Source organism: Anguilla rostrata, chromosome 14 (genome assembly GCF_018555375.3).
Source record: "Anguilla rostrata isolate EN2019 chromosome 14, ASM1855537v3, whole genome shotgun sequence".
Classification (NCBI taxonomy): Eukaryota; Metazoa; Chordata; class Actinopteri; order Anguilliformes; family Anguillidae; genus Anguilla; species Anguilla rostrata.
Window position 1 is genome coordinate 34,097,103 of NC_057946.1, and position 15,624 is coordinate 34,112,726.

Here is a 15,624-nt window from a genome sequence, read left to right on the forward strand (position 1 = left end):
GCTCGCTGCGAAAGAGGAAGTCAATCCGGATGCCCATGATCCTTCACGCTGACAACCACATTTCCATGAAGACAGCTGGTGTCGCGCCAGTGCATTGTAGCCAGCGCCGCAGGCTACAACACAAGGGACTGCAGCTGCTCAGAAAAGCGCAGTCAGACTTAAAGCGTCTACAATACATTGTACATTATCATACATTATCAATACATTATCAGCCCAAAAAAATCTGCACTGGGGAGAAAGAAAAAAAAAGCCTTGCATTCAGGTTAAGATCTGCGTACTCTAAACTGTGACGCATCAAAAAAAAGAATTCCGTTTTCTTCAGAATCCCACGCCCTCACACGCCGATCGCAAATACACTGAATCAATCCCACAGTCCTCTATTTCCCATTACACAGCAACAGCAGTTCAAGGTTGCGTACAGTAATTACACATTCCCAAAATCAAGGCCAGGAAGAGAGTACTGTCCATAAATTGTGCTAATAGCACTGGGACAAGACTGAGGAGGTCATCATTTGATGAATGGATGGACGGATTCTCACATTTCTCATGACACCCAAAAGACACTGGCAGTGCAACTCCATTCCAACGTGCAGATCAACAACACGATTCAGTGCTAGCGGGCGCGGCTCGTGCACACAGCTGACCGCCATCTCATCGACACGTTAATAAAAAATACCGCACGTCGCGAAACATCGGCGCAAGCTCCAGCCGTGGAAAGGGACATCAGCGTTTTTTTTCTTCTCCTCTTTCTTTTTTTCTCTCCAAATATTTGAAATGAGTCTCGTACTCAGTAAAGCCCTTCTAAGGGAAAGCTTGAACTGATAGCCAGAAGAGCTGGCAGGGAGAGCACTCATCCACTACAACAGGCCTTCACAGCAACGTCATCTTTAAAAGCATACACCTGGGCCACGGGCCAGTCACCGCGGCAACCCTGGCCGCATCCTCTGGCTCTCCACTTCAGCTACTGCCTTAGCCATGAGTCAAGCGCCAAACAATGTCCGAGTCCCTTGCGCAAGGCACAAAAAAAAAACAAATAAGTAAATAACTGGGGAAGAATGTGCATTTGTTCACCTTGAGTACAGCCACTGTATGTAAACTGACGCTGTTGGAGAGTGAGGTCACGGGCTCTCCGGGGACTCTGAAATGGTGCACGCACTTAACGAGATCCAGAGCCAGAGCATGAGTCAGCACAAGATGCCCAGGACACGTCATAGGGATACTCAGACCACGGGATTGGGCTTTAACCCAGTGCTGCAAATATAGCAAATTCCACTCGCATAGAGAGAAGGTAAAGTATGTAAGACAGTGAATTATCAGACGACAAACAATATACCCACTGATATGAATTACCGTGCAAAGAGTTCATGAAGGATTTCATATTCTACTTTGACAAATGTCACCTGGTTCTCCCCACAGGAAAGGCCCTGGATTTCAGTTATTTTTCTTATAAAGCAGTACATATGCTGATTTGCGTTTAACAAATCAAGAGAGCGATGATTGCTCCGGGCATGAACAGATCTGAATTTTATAGACGCTTGTTAATACATGCTCCCATAGGACGGGGCCAAACTAAAGGCGTAACGGCCTCGGGTAGTCTGTTTCTGAGAGGAGAAGAGCTTCTCCAACAAACCACTTCTGCTTAAACATACTAGGCTATGTCAGCATTCACCAGTACGTTTAGATGAACTAAGGCATTACATTACAGGCATTTAGTAGACGCTCTTACCCAGAGCGACTTACACAGGTTTTTACACAGCATTTACATTGCATCAATTTGTACAGCTGGATATATACTGAAGCAATGCAGGTTAAGTAACTTGCTCAAGGGTACAGCGGCAGTGTCCTACCCAGGAATCGAACCTATGACCTTTCGGTTAGAAGCCCAGTTCCTTACCCACTATGCTACACTAAGGCAGTACTCAGTTTGCTTTACTGAGAATATAAGCTTGAAAGTTTTGTAAAAAAAATAAATAAATAAATTTTAAAAAATTAGTTTTCATAGCGGCAAGTGGACAATTAATCATCCAAAATATGCAGGGGCGATCGAAACAGATAGCGGTGTTATGCATTGCAAATCATCGACACGCCGAAGGAATCCAACCGGATTCCAAAGCAAACGGTTTCGTTAGCCAGAAGAATAACGGCGCGCATTTGCTTTGACCAAATATGGTTGCCAGAACAACAGTGGCGGAGGGACGTTCTGCGGCACCTCCCGCAGCAGAGCGGCTGGGCGAGATCTCCTAAACGGGTATAAACCTGGAGGATGGACACTCACTCACGCAGACGTAAATAACGTCTCAAGTCTTTTCAGCGTGAGGCGATTCACTTTCGGCTTTACCATACTAGGGGTCACAGCATTTCAGCGAAAAGGGGGGCCTGGCGTTTCAGCCGAAACCAAGCCCTGAAAGTCGGAGGAGTGCTCGGATACGGCGGGGGGCTGGACGAGGACATTTTTTTTTTCTCGTATTTTAATATCTGAGAATAGCAAGTGGTGGAAAAAAGAAAATGACACACTTAGACATGAAAGAAGAAGCTAAATTCAGGAAGGAAAGACTTTGCCAATGCACAAAGCGGTTGCAGACACGAGCCAAATCGCTGTCTTCTGTTTTTAACTTTTCAGTGCTTTTTAAGCAACTGCAGATTTTGTATCTTGAGATTATACTGTGTGTGTGTGTGTGTGTGTGTGTGTGCGTAAATATATTATATATATACTGCCTCATTTTTACACATATATATATATATATATATAAATATAAAATATCATTACTATATTTATATTTTATACTTAGACAGAATTGTTGTTGACACCATAAAAGAGCATTGAATACCACACCCACTGTGGCATAATGGATTGGGATCATGAAGAATATTAACACCGACATCCGAATATGCCATCCCAGGGGTGGGGCAGCCACAGCCTGCTGCTGGCCTGGTCAGGATCCAGGGCAAAACCAAGGGCTGCAACAGCACATTGAGAAGCAGTATTTTCAATGGACCAAGCTGCCTGGCAGCCCCATAAATTCAATTATTTCTTTATACACGTGCATGTAATAAACCAATAACCAGTACAGACAATTTCATGTAATTCCGCTTCTGACACCGTTACAAGCCTAAAACACTCATATCTGGCTCTGCTTAAGCATCACACAACAGGGCCCCTGAAGCTGGCTCGCTTCCCCTGTGAATCTAGACCATCATCTCCTGTTCATCTCATCAGCCTCGGGCCCCCAGGGGCATCTCCATGGAGACCCAGAGCGGGACTCCGGGATGGGCTGTCCCAAGGACTATGTCTGACCTGCTTCGCTGTGGCAGTGACCTACAGCCAGGAGGAGACCACGCACCGAGCAGACCAGGACCATCCCATCACGACACCGTCTCTGCCTGCACTACAATACTCTCACTTATCAACGGCAGTGGCGTGCTGACGGTGAAATAAAAAGAAAAAAGAAGAACTTAACAACTACATGTTAATATGATAATTATTACCCTGTAATTATGCACCGCAGAAATGGTTTTCAGCAGACTCAGGGCCTAAACACACTACTAGATACTGGGATCTATAATCTATAAAAAATCTCCACTGCTCATTCAAGAAAAACAAGCATGATCAAGCATAGGGACTCATTTTCATACATCTACGGTCATAAAAACAATATTTTGGGCGTTTGACATCTCTGGCATTAGTCTACAGTTCAAGGTCAGTGAACACAAAGGGCTGTTGGGGGTTATACACACTGTAGATAAGAGTAGCTCATTTTTGGGATAGCTACATATGAGGGAAGTGCAGCTCTTTGGCTAGAATACCACAGAACAAATGCAGCCAAACTTACGTAAAATAACTCCAGTGCAGTTCATCAAGCCACTTGAAAAATGATCACTAGTAAAGTTTACAACTGCAATTAAACTGTGAAGTTGAACACAGTAGAGTATAACAGTCTAGGAACTGGGCTTAAAACTGAGAGATTGCAGGTTCAAATCCCAATGCTACTGAACCCTTGAACAGAGATAAATAGCTTTCAGTAAAATATCCAGCCACATTAATACATTAATACATGGGGGAAAATGTAACCTTCATAAGTTACACTGGATAAGGGCATCTGTTAAATGCCAAGAAGTAGGTCTAAATATGAATTTTCCACACAGAGCACCTTCACAATTACTTTATAGTCACTCTGCATGAAAACAGATTTGCATGCCAGTGTGCCTACTCAGATTACCCTTAAAGCCACAGATAGTTTGCATCTGTCAACATCTCACTCCATGTTTCAAAACCTCATCTTAGATGCGTCATTCCAGTACAGTTTACCAACTTAGAAGAAAATAATTTATTTGACTTTGTCATATTGTGATCGTGGTTTCCCACAGTTTTATGTTAATATCATGACACAGCTGGAGACGCTTGTGTTAAGAGTGAAGAAAAAATATACACAATGAATCTAAGTCCATAAATCACATGTGTTTATCCATAAATCACACGGAGGTATCAGTGGATGTAATAGTGATGATGCTACAGGAGTCACTTTACTACAGAGGCTAAACCTGGCGCACCATTGGCCTTTGAACCTTGGAAACGGTCCAATCAGAGTTTAATTTGGGACAGGGAAGCCTGCTTGTTACCAAGGGAGACCCAGGGCAGATAACGGGGTAACTATGCACACAGCACATGCAAGCCCATGTGCACCAGTGAGAAAAAGGAATGGGCAAAGGGTGCCCGTGAATCAAAGGTGTGCTCTGGAACGACAGGCTGCGGTGAAAGAGTGAGCTACAGACTCTATACACCAACCAGATACTCTACACATTCTGAACACAGAAAGTTCTGTCACTCTACTGCCGAGGTCAGAACAGTCCAGTTTATTAAATCTGAAATGCATTAAGGGGGCATGACCAAGCACAATACCGTGGCAAAGGACTTGTGTAGTGTAATACAACCCTGGAAACTCCCATTATCGGACAGAATCTCTGGCGCTAAGAACAGCGAGTGATGTAAGCAGCACAGGAGCCGAGTAATTGGGGAGACTAAAGCATCTGTGGTGAGGCTTCAGGAAACCCAGAATGGGACGAGCCCAATGAGAGTGCTCAATGATGAGAACCAATACGATTGGCTGTTCCACAGAATTCTAGTTTCTTAGTTAAATCCATTTTGATTGGCTGAAATAAGTACATCTTGCTGTAGTTCAACCAATTATGGGATTTTTGAAATCTCATTGTACCGTCACTATATGGAGGTGCTCTGGAGTTTCCGCCAGTAGTTTACAAACTCCCACAGGCTGAAAATCCACTAAGTCAGCAAATACGTTTCCTGTAACCTACTCTTTAATAACTAGTAGCCTGAAATATGCTCAAATATGGAAGTAAAATGCTTTCAAGGTGTCAAAACAACAGTGAGTATGCCATAACAGGTGCAGTGTTTAATTTGACCAGTGTTAATGTCAAATGGAAAGCATATTATGCACAGCAAGTTATTTTTTCGTGTGTATCATGTGACATACAACATCGTTCACACACACCACAAGGGGGGTCTCAATTTTGGGACCTGCTACCCTAGGTGATCTGGAGCAGAGAAAGCGGTGACCCTGTGAACAGAATGAATGCAAACCTCTACCCAGCAGCAAAGCAGGTTTCACATTTCTCATTTAGCGGCTATGCCAGGCCAGGCACGGGGAACACTAATAAATGTCATGAGGGGGGGAAAAAAGTGTGTTGAAGCATATTAAGTGGATTATTTAGATTTTACACATCTTGTGTTTGCCTCAATCTTGCACATTTAAGACAGGTGTTCGTAAAACTTAAGATGAGGGAGAAATATGAAATATACTCCAATTCCAATTCCGTTGTCCTCAAGCTTCCTCTCGTGCACATTTTGCAGGGAAGAATATGTAACTACAGGACCTTGGCTAGATGGGGATAAAGGAAAGAAAAAAGAACAGTGAAAAATTAAGGATTAGCACAGTAGTGACGCCATTCACCTTTTTGAATACATTTGTCCTAAGTATGGCCTTGTCCTCAGCCAGCCAGAGTAACCACTGTATGATTGCATCATCAAGCCTGGTTCATTACAGCAGGTCTGACCTGGACTGAAAGGAAGTCTGCACAGGCAGCAGAGCTTTCTCTCCTAAAGATGACCACACCGCAAGGCCTCGAACTCTGCCCCCCTCCCTACAGACAGCAGAGCTTTCTCTCCTGAAGATGACCACACCACAAGGCCTCGAACTCCGCCCCCCTCCCTACAGACAGCAGAGCTTTCTCTCCTAAAGATGACCACACCACAAGGCCTTGACTCCGCCCCCCTCCCCCACCGAAGGTGGACTTGACAGCTGTACAGGAATTCGGCCCTAAATATAACACCTAACTGCCGCTGACCAGCTGCTGCTGTGGGGGTCTAGACATCTATGGTGATATCCATGGTGACCTGCCAGGACAGGTCTCTCTCTAGTTGGATATCTATGACGCAAGATGGATATCTATGACTAAAAATGGATATCCATGACTGTTCACTGCCCCTCAAATGAATCAGACTCAACTTCTTTATTAAATGATGATCCCACAGATTTTATACCGCAGAGAAAAGGGCCAATCACACTTGACCACACATATTCTCCATAAATCTGGTCAGTTGCTTAGTAACCAGTTATTCAACAGCAATTTTATAAACAGGTATGCAAATTCTCTTTGATCGTATCTTTTGGGGCTTTTAATACTCAAGCCAGAAATACAATCACACTTAGGCCACAAGGTGGAAAAATAACACGCATACAGATGCAAAGCCCAATAAATTGTAGAATCAACTTCTGTATCGTGCCTCCACTAACACATCTCATTGCTCAACCCAACATCAAAGTGAAAATATCAAGAATTTGTTTTGAAAAATGTGCATGTATACTTTTACATGTTAGCAATATAATTAAAAATGGACACAAATGTATTCTTGCTACGCAAATTCTGGGAGTCAGTACATCGCTTCATCAGGAAACCATTCAATGATTTACAGCCTTCTAGAGACTCCCACTTAGAAATGTTGCAGCATGTCACAAGGGGAAAATGACACCGATGATGGATGAACTACATGTGCAAACAGGGTATTTTAATGAAACCTTATGTTTTATCAATGACTGTATCAAAACAGTTTCCATGGAAGTGGCCTTTGAAGCCGAACACAGTGCAGAACTTTTTACTAAAGACCGCCTTCCTCAAATAAATTTTAGTCGGGGCAGTGCGTGCCCACACGAGATTTAAAGCCAGACAAAACAAATGGAACTCAGACAGTCCGATTTCAAATGAAGCACATGTGACTACCCAGAAACTCCTAAATGCATGCTTTATGTATAGTTATTCAACGGAAGACAAAAGATATTTTTCAAACATTTAGTATGCAAGAGCTTATTCAAATAAGCAGATATTCTAAGGAACTGATAACTTTCTGAAGAAATAAAAACCCATACATCAGACTGATAATACAAGTCAATGTAAATCTGGTCTCCGTACCCATCTCCAATAAGCCAGTTATCACATCTCCTGGTCCTGGCAGGTAGCCTAAACATCAGCTTATAAATCCTAAAACAGCTCAAGACCATCTTGCCTCAGTCACGAACAACCCTTCCCTTCGGAGCTCCTGGACGCCAGCGGTGGAGGTGCATTGTGGGAACTGCGGGGCAGGCTTCATTTGCACGGCCGTGGAATTTTTCGCGCAAATGACGAAGAAAGGGGGCGGAGCCTCGCCAGAGAGGACGAGAGTGTCGCGGGGCAATGAGCGTTTACCTCTCCTCTCGTGACCCCCCCCCCCCATCCCCCCATCTCCAGGGAGGACAATGATAGCCTTATTTCCCACCCATCTCCCCCCCCCCCTCCAACGCCCCCACCACAATACCGCACAGTGTGTCCTCAATAGCAACCTTGTTAGCAGGAGAGTGCCTGGCGTGCAGACCAGTCCCATGCTGACTTTCACTGGTTATTAACACCAGCAGTGGCATAATGCAGACCCCTTCACCTCATAACCGAGAGACAAAAGACACCTAGAAGGCACTGGCACTGCAACATTACAGAATGACATAATACTACCAATAGCAGTGGTGTTCCAATATTGCAGCATAACATAATATAATTTTATATAATATCAGCACTGTTGGTCACATAATGACTGTTGTTGTACAGTTGGCTGAAAATGTCCACAAAAATTTCAAATAACTTCGTACAAATGCTAATATTTCTTGCGATTTAAAAAGAATCTGACTGAATCCACGACAACCTGCAGATTTAGGTCAATGAAGGCACGCGTCATAGGATGAGTTTGAGATAAAAAAACATTGTGGCACTGTCTTATCAACAGACATCTCAGCTTCCTGTGTAGACCTGAACTGTGAGAGGCATTAACAGAACAAAAATTTGAGAAACTTTAACAAACTCTCACTGCAAAAGCTGTGGTTCTGGAAAGAAAATAATGCTTGTATAATAAACCATACTTGCAATTTGTTTACAGTAAATGTTGAAGGTATGCTCTGCTAAGGATAACTGATATATTGATATTGATTTATATTGATATATAAAGTCCAAGAGGAGGGGACAAACACCAAGACTCATTTAGCTACAGAGCTTTTTCTGGAAGAAGTGAATAAACCTCTAACCCAGTGGTTCTCAACTCGGGCCAGAAAGGGCAGGTGTGGGTGCAGGCTTTTGTTCCAACCAAGCAGTTACACACCTCATTCTACTAATCAACCTTTGGAGTCTTTACTAAGGACCTTGATTAGTAGAATAAGGTGTGCAACTGCTTGGTTGGAACAAAAGCCTGCACCCACACCGGCCCTTTCTGGCCCGAGTTGAGAACCACTGCTCTAACCTGTTGTTATTATAGGACCACAGTGTAAGGCTCAAGGCAGCAGCAAAACTGAGTCAGCGTCTCCTCTTCTGATACTGGAAAGTATTAGGTCCTTGAGTCTCATTGTTCCTCGAGGACATCCACAAACTGTACCAGCACGTCCTCATCATTTTATCTCAAACTGTTGGCAGCACCATGTGACCGCATATAACTTGAGTTCACGTGTCACAAGAGACACTACAGTCACCATGATTCATATTTCATTCTTTATACAGTTTGTTTCTGTCCAAAATCCTGGTGCTCTCCAATTAAGTTTTTTATGTGCCAGGAAGCAAGTGTGCATACGCATTGTACAATCGACCAAAGCGGTTATTGACATCTAAACGTTCCAGCTCTAATTAATTTTGGCACTCACCCATGGATGGAGCCTTGGGGTACAGAGAGTGATCAACAGAAAGCCATCTCTTTGGTCCAGGCATTGCATCAACAGGATCTGTGATTTCAGGCTGTCGTATAACCATGATACAGCGCCAGAACAGATTCGTTCTGACAGGTCGCCACCCCTGTACTGGCAGTATGCAGAATGCATTTCTAACAACGGGGCCAAAGCAGAGCCAATGAATTTGAACCAGTGGCAGCACGCAAAACACCACCCTCACACTCCGCTCCCAATGTTCTGTCCCCAGTTTTTCACCTTAAAAAGCCAGCACCCAAATGCGCACCAGTGTGAACGTACGCTCCAGCTTATAAATGAGAATCGTGGTCAGATGTTAATTGAACTGAACGCTTCTTCGACCGGCCTAAAAGAGGACAACTCCCTCGCAGGAAAAGCCTGCGGCCATAGGCACACCCCCCGCCCGCTGTGCTGGGATGAGAGCAGACCCCTCACCCCCCGCATCAGGCCAGGCAGGGCAATCCCACAATCCCGTCGGTTATGTAGGTTACCGCGGATGTCATTAATCGCTCGGCAGCGTGCAATGTTTCGAGCGTGCAGAACCGCGCACCGCCAAACAGGCCTGACGGAAGGCAGGAGACTGGGGGCCAGCCGTCTGCGTTCTGCTGTTCAGCACATTCACTCCAGCGATTACAATCTGGTGATCAGTCAGCTAGGGGGACCTGCATACCTGAGCAAAATTCCAAGGCCTCAAACTCCCTTCATTCCAACCGATGCTTCACGGAATACTTGTTTCATCAGGTTTTTCCACAATTTTTGATTGTTCAAAATGGTTCCAGGGAGTAGAAGTCTGTCAATGCAGAGTGTTACCTTGGCTTCAGTGCAGAACTATGAGTAGATTATATATATGGTCTGATGCAAGTCAAAACAAGACAATGGATCTGAATGCATGTAGTAGTATAGTTACCAAGCATGTATTAGTATAGTTACCAAGCATGATTTTTCTCTTCTTCCCCCCCATTCCAAATGTTCCATTTCCTAGCCTATGACTCCAACTGACCACCATTCATTCTGGGCTGTGGGGGGGGGGGGGAGGGGGGGTTATTTCAAAGCAAAATACAAGTGCATGTGTGACTAAATAATCAAATAGGCTAAAGTCTTTTACCCCTCACACTGCAGAAGACAGGAGTCCCTGAGGGGTTTTATGAGGGGACAGGCTTACAGTGAGACGTTAATGGAACCCAGCGTGGAACATCGAGGCCATAAAACTCTGAGCGAGCCCTTGGTCATACATATCTGGCTGTGTTTCAGAAACACCTGGCCATGTTCCAATCCATCCCATCTCCCCCTCAGCCCAAGCAGCCCCCGTTAGGGCCACAGGAGGTTATCAAAGCATCCAGGCTTCTGGATTCACCCTCCGCCTTCCACCATCGCGGAACCCCGATTTAGTTCAGGCCCGAGCCACGTGCCTCGCAGAGCATTGTGGGATACCCATATCCTCCCAGCCAGCAAAGACTCTAGCTTTATCCAAACCGGTCCCAATAATCCCTTAAATACCCACACTGAAACATGCCACCTAAAACTGTGTGAACAACTTTGAGTCAGGACGACTTGCACAGAAAGCCAAATGCGCTGGAAACTTAGACTTAAACAGGCCAGTGCAGAGCCTGGATTTGGATGCAGGCACAGACATGTTTTCAAGCTTGGTATGTCCAAGTTAACTTCTCCCCAGGGTGTACATTTCAAACACTCCAGTGATTTTCTTTTCTCCAATTTTATTTCAAGCGCTAGCTCGGCACACTTATTAACGATAGACACAAAACTGCTTTTTTTTTCTGAGACGGAAGAAAATCTCATTTAATGGAATGCCTTTTGGATTCACACCATTCGAATTAGTTCAAAATTCCAAAGATGCCTACTCTACCGATTTTGAAGCATGTTTGAGTGAGGGGGTCCAAAATATTTGCATAACTGCAACATCTGTTTAAAAATAACATTGTTTGTAGTGTCAAACCGACATGTGATACAAACTATGTAACTGCAACAAACACTTTTGAAAGCTTCCAACATTTCTTCGTAATTTTCTACACACAGACAACGTTCCTGTCCAAGAGATGCGTTTTCATATGTAACCGTGATAATACACGTTGAAAAAGCACCTTTCTTTAGCCTACACCGGAAAATGTACCGTTTAACTACTTTACTTTAGAACATGAACAGTCACAATCAAACAAGTAGCCCGCGGCTACATTATTTTTTTTTCCACTGGCTTCCTGTCACGCCTTGTCACAGCGTGACTGGTGTGCGTCGCAAATTTCGCACCCACTGGCTGCATTTCCCAAGCTTGTTAGACGACTTCAAGCTCACACGATACTTTTCTATGCGTGCAAGTCGAAGCACAGGCGAAAAAAAACTACAGACCAAACTCATGCGTTACCTCAAAGAACAAAGTTTAATATACAACGACTAACATTTAGCACAGACACCACAGCTTATATCGGCAGCCAGAAAGTGTTAAATAAAAATAGTTTTCATTGACAGCCAGAGAATTGGTCCTGTAACCGTGTACATGTGGGCCTATTGTTATGCAATGTCAAAGAAATTTAATTTGAGAAACTGGACCACATAGTCCTACGGAGATACAACGTAGAAAAACAGAGGATTTCATTGAATATATTTTCGATGTTTGTTAGGAGGCGTTCCATTGTTTTGTGTCTGTTTGTTTGTTTCACAGACTTCGCAACACGTACGCCTAAGTTAAAGGTTCAGCTGACTATAGTTACCCGAGATACATTGTTTCCCTCAGACACCCACCCACTCAGTCTGGCCATCATGTAATGTGAAGGGTAGCTGTTCTTTCATGCGGTAGCATAGGCTACTAATCTAGATTTCGGTTTACAGTACTAGGTCAGTAAGTCAGTGCCAACAAATGACGGCAAGTGAACTACATGTAGACTTGTAAATTATATTTGTTAAACAAACGAAAAATATTTGACTTCCCTGATAAATACTGCTCTTTGTTTATACATACAATAGATACAATTATTTATAATCAAACTTTTCCCCAACATTTCACGTGTTACTCTCATACCAGGGTCATCGCTGACTGAGATTCACCCTGAAACAACGCATTATCCGTTTCGTTTTCGTCCGGTTTACGCGTCCCAAGCACCGTTTCTATGAACAGTAGTGCATAAAAAAGTTGACTGCCACCTCCAAGCAGTGACTACACTTCTGCATAGCTTTTCCTGTCTGGTAACAGTCTGAACTTTAGGGTTACTGGTTATATGCGCAAACACGAATATCCCCACTTAGATTCATCTAAGACGATGGACAACAAACCGATTGTTTTTCTTATAGTAGTCTTGAGCTAATGGTTAAACGGTTACAGGCGTTTCAATTGAAGTTTAAGTCCCGTTTTCGGTGTAGTCCAGCTTAATGTTAAACATCAGAAGGAACTTCACACCCAATGCAAGCAAAACTTTTGAGCAGAACTTGCGCAGACAAATGGTTTTAAAACTCACCTCTTATTTCTTCTAACTACGATGTTTTTTCCTATAAAAAGTTTTAATACCGGAGAAAAATCCCTTTCCCCAGCTCAAAGGGATGTTCCAATTGCTGGTTAATGTCAGATTGTGATTTTTTTCCCGTTCCCTCCCTGCTTCGTTCCTCACAGGCAGCTCACAAACTCCACCCTTCGCCAACCCTGTGCACACAAAGTTATGATGTAGACGAGGGGCGGTGAGAAACAGGACATCACAAGTTGCGCATTTCGTAAGCGCAGCGCCACTCCCTGAAACACATTAACTGAATTCGTTAACAGCCATTTGATAAATCCTAAAATTGTGGAGCACAGTTCAGGAGCACACTCAAGTCATCACTGACACCAATTAATCTTTACCTGAACCTTCAGGATACAATACATTTAAAAAGACGTAATGCGACCTGTATTTTCAACGTTGCACACTTATTAACAAAATTATTTTAATAAATCCATTTGCATGACACGACCATTTAGGATAACACCAGCAGTAGCACACCTGAATTATGACCATTTCCACGCTCGTAATGTAGCAATCTAGTGACGATGAACGTGTAAATTCTGACTAATCATTACAAGAAGAAGTTATGTTGAACTGAGGTGGGGTTGTTTCATCCTCAAGGGAAGCTAGTTATGAAAGACAGCAATTGCTGGTCAATCACGTTAAAATTCTGTTGAACTGTCAGATAATGCCATTTGGACTTGCGTCAGAAGTACTGTGAAATAATTCACTTTCCCAAGAAATTAAAAAGAGTGAATTTCTTTCAGAAAATCTTCCAAACAATTTTATAAGATTATGTAGCCTACTAGATTTTGCGTGAAGGTTTCTTTACGAACAAACAAACGAACAAAAACGACATTAGAATGTCTTCAGAATTCAACATTCTAATTTACAGTCATTTACAGAAGATAAGAATCCTTCCCCTTCTTGAGGAATTTCGTGTCTGTACATCTCCACCTATTGGTAAAGTGTTGCAAACGCATCCAGAGAAGTATGACCTGAGGATAGACTTTTCGACAACAGTATCATATGAGTGGAGTACATTCTCTGTATTAAGACATACTCTTTGTCATTTTTGTTTGCACAAAATTGTGTGTGTGCATGTATGTCTGTGAGGCGAGTATGTTGGTTAAATACAATTATTTTAAAGCTTTTAAATGATAATATGCTAAATTTATTTATCTTGAAGCTCCCCAAATTCTTTATAAGCTACATGGTCAAAAATAATAAAACAGTGCTGAATAAAATTAGCATGTGCAAGATTTATATCCTTCTGCTTATGTATATGTCCTTGTTCGTTTATTCTTATATAAATAAAACCATACTAAAATACCAATTTAAACTTATTTATTGACCTATACAGCATATACCTATGAAATCCTGGAAATCTGGAAGCTTGCTGATACAGTGAGTAACATGTCTCAGCCAGGAGGCCTCTACTCTGTACTCTGCTTAATACATCCTATGGGTCCCGACAGGTGCAGTTTCAACAAGACTGTGTGTTGGTTTGAAGATTCAGTCCAGTTCCCAGGATGCATCAGTGCTCTTTAAAATAAATGTTTTCACTGGAGAAGCCACAGTTGAGATCAAACACAGTACCACACTGTTAATACAGCACATTTCAATAATACATATCGGGCCTAATTTATTCCTTTTGATTATTCCCAAATATGAAAAAAAACAACAACATTGTAATCAAATTATAATCAGAAATGAATTATTTAATTGCTTGTATTGTGCAATAATAGTACAGAAATATTTAAGGAAAATAACATTACACCATTAAACTCATCAAAAAGGATTTTTAAATAGTTCCCTAGACTGTCCCCCTTTGTTTCTGAGGCAAATGCAAATGTTCTGCATTTTTATTTAAGTTATGTTGATGTATTGCTGAAGTTTAACATTCGCCCCTGAATAAAAATGCGGATCCTCAAAACATACATAACTTCCTCCTATTTTTCTATTGTGAATATTCATATTTCTAGCTATGTGGGTATGGTAGTGTCAATGGAAAAGTTGCTTTCACTTACCTGTCAACCATTTTAGAGATATGTCCCTATTTCAAAGCTTCCACATGCTTAAGCTCAAGATGTCCCCAATACTTAACTAAAAAAGGATAACACCAGAACCACCATCTTTTTTATGCAAAACATGTGCAGAAATAATAACATTACACGTCTGAATTATAACATTACATGTTCAAGTTTTGTAGTCGGCAGAAAGAAAACTTTCCCAAAAACTAAAAATACTGTTAAAAACAAGGTATCTGTTATCATTTCTTGTTATTATTACCTTCATTAGCATGGCTATCTTTAGCAATGACAAATGTAGTAACAAGATTCTCTTTTCCAGATAAGTTTTATTTATTGCAAACATTGTTAGCGATAACTACCACTTTTACAGACTCTATACTTTACTATACGTACATTCACTTAACAATCCATAGAAGTTTCTGTTTAATTTCAGTTCAAGTTGTAAACCACCCCTTTGATCCCAGAATTTAGAATTGAGCTTGCAACTTATTATTTTACATTTATCATAATTTGTGAAAATATATCTTACCATTCATTCAAGGTCAACGGTTCCTTTCCCTCTTGACCTAGACATGCAACTCCTTCTTTTTTTTTTTTTACTGGCCAGATTTCCAGTATTTCATAGATACATACCTTATTGATCAAAACTTTAAGTATTTTTATATGGGCATATCTTATGGGTTGATAGGTATAGTTACTGTTGGTTTTTACTGTTGGTTTGATGATTCAGTGCACTTCCCAGGATGCATCAATGCTCTTTCAAGTGTCTTCATCAGAGAGTTGCCACCCAAGAGACAACACATACTGTATTGCACCATTAATAAATGCATCATATGATATTATATT

The 15,624-nt window shown here is 42.2% G+C and overlaps 1 protein-coding gene across 3 annotated transcripts in view; it reads right to left on the bottom strand.

The window, feature by feature from the left end:
- The window catches only part of tln1 (talin 1), a 114,433-nt gene extending 101,535 nt beyond the window's left edge, over positions 1–12,898 (bottom strand). For all 3 annotated transcript variants that reach the window (XM_064308575.1, XM_064308577.1, XM_064308573.1), the window contains exon 1: positions 12,728–12,898. The gene's annotated coding sequence lies outside the window, so the exon portion shown is untranslated. The remainder of the gene's footprint in view (positions 1–12,727) is intronic.
- Positions 12,899–15,624: the final 2,726 nt, after the last annotated feature.